The following is a 2127-nucleotide window of genomic DNA, read 5'->3' on the forward strand; positions in this document are numbered from 1 at the left end:
TTCCTTCCTTCCTTCTTTCCTTCCTTCCTTCTTTCCTTCCTTCCTTCCTTCCTTCTCTTTTTTCTTTTTATTTTCTTCCTCCCTGTCTTCCCCTCCTCTCCTTTCTTTTCCTCTTTCTTCCTTCCATTGTCTTTTTTTCACTCAAGGGTACTCTTTGTTTCTGGAGGTCTCAGTACAGGGCCTTGCCACTGTAGGCACCTGGTGAGTGCTTGTTGAACTCAATCAAAGTCTTCATTTTATCTTCTCCTTTCTTCCTCTTTTTTTTTTTTTTTTTTTTCTTTTTTGGGTAGCAGTCCCTCCATTTTCGGTGACTCTCTACTCTGCCTAACCTTAAGTTCTTCTAAGGTACGAGGGAAATTTCTGCATCCGGTTATGCGTTCTCAGGGACAAAGATGTTTCTCTTCCCTGTGTTCAGCATCTCAGCTGTTTGATGGAATGTGTTTCTGAAATATCGATTCTTCTGCTAGAGTAGATGCTTAAAGCAGGATCCAAGGGCCCTGGGGGACCCAAGTATGAGCTCCAAGACCTGCTATCTCCAGGTAGATAGTGTGAGGATCAAATTAGAGGACACCCAGCTGGTGTCCTGGAGAACTGCTTGGTCAATGTGAGGGGAAAACTCATACACATTTTGGTCATACGAGGTGACTTGCATGTGAGAGTAGAGTAGGGAAACTACTTTGGTTTTTTTCTTTGCAATTGTTATGTGGTCTCAGGAACCTCTACCCATCGACTCAGATGCCCATTCCCTCAGGGTGAGGGCAGACATAGTCAAGACAGTTTCCGAATGTTCATAAAAGTTAGTAATAATGACATGGTCCTGGAAGCTGAGGCTTTCTTTGGCAAGAGCTGGGCTTTATAGGGAAATGCTTCTTGAGCCCAAAGAGACCCAGGATCTGGTAAACTTGGAGGATAGAATTCCTTCCATAAACCATAATATACCGTGATGTGAGAGAACTTTTCCAGACCCGAAGCAGATACAGGCTAGTAGCTGGCCATAAGAGAAAGACTAGAGAGGATAAGATTTGCGGTTAGGTGCTGGTAGGTACCTGAAAAGGTATCACATATAAACTTCTTCACTGAGTAAAGCCCCAGCAGAGACCAGAGAATCCTCTGATAATTTGAGGAAGCCACAAGCAACCTGTGTCTTACATTTCAGGTAGAGTTCAAGAAAGCCAGGAGCCTTCTATTGGGTCTCCCTTTTCCAGCTTGTGAGGTAGAACCTCAAAAAATAGAACCAAAGGTGTGGCATGGCTTAGAGAAGAAGGGGACTCCCAGTGTCATTTCCCTCCTGAGTCTACCATGACCTCAGAGTGGTGCGAGAGTGGGTGTGGGCTACCTGCACCTCCAGGATGGGTGTGGCAGGGAGTGTGGGCAGGTTGGGAGACCCAGATAAAAAACCTCACTTGCTGCCAGGGAGAGGTGAAAACGCTTCGGCAGTGCATTTTACTGAACCAGACTTGTTTTGCCTATTGCACAGCATGCCAACCACTGAAATGATGAGTTTTGCATTGCAGAAAGGGTTTATTCACGAGGCAGCCAAGTGAAGAGGCTGGAGAACAGGCCTCAAATCAATCTCTCTGAAGATGGGGATTTTAGGGATATTTATGGGCTGGGGGAGCAAGGTGGTATAAGGCGTAGGGAAAGGTAACTGGGGGTAATGAAAAGTGAGGCAGTCGGTGATCTTCACAAGCATAGTCAAGCTTCATGGCTCTTTATCGGATGCGTGTTCATACAATAGCATGGTTAACATGGTGAATTAAACTTGATTTGTATATTCTCAAATCAAAACAGTAGAAACAAAACGAGACAACTTTCTGCATTAAATAGGGCAGTACCTTCCATCATTCGAGACAAGTCAGACAATTTCAGGTGAATTGCGTTCCTTAGGAGACAGGGTGAGTGGAACTTCATCTTAGGATGCCATGGAGAGGCAACCAGTAGAAGAAACCTTCGCTGGGGCTCCTGTGGTTCCTTTCATCATTGCAATTTTGTGATTTGATGAAATTTCCATACTGTGTAAACTTAAACAGGACCATGACCCACTTTTTCCCTCCTTTTACATCTTTTTCCTGGCCTGTTAACAAAGATTTAATGACCTACTAATGCTTGAGGCATTCTTGAAAAACC

The sequence above is a fragment of the Mandrillus leucophaeus genome, unplaced genomic scaffold, assembly GCF_000951045.1.
Source record: "Mandrillus leucophaeus isolate KB7577 unplaced genomic scaffold, Mleu.le_1.0 Scaffold480, whole genome shotgun sequence".
Taxonomy (NCBI): Eukaryota; Metazoa; Chordata; class Mammalia; order Primates; family Cercopithecidae; genus Mandrillus; species Mandrillus leucophaeus.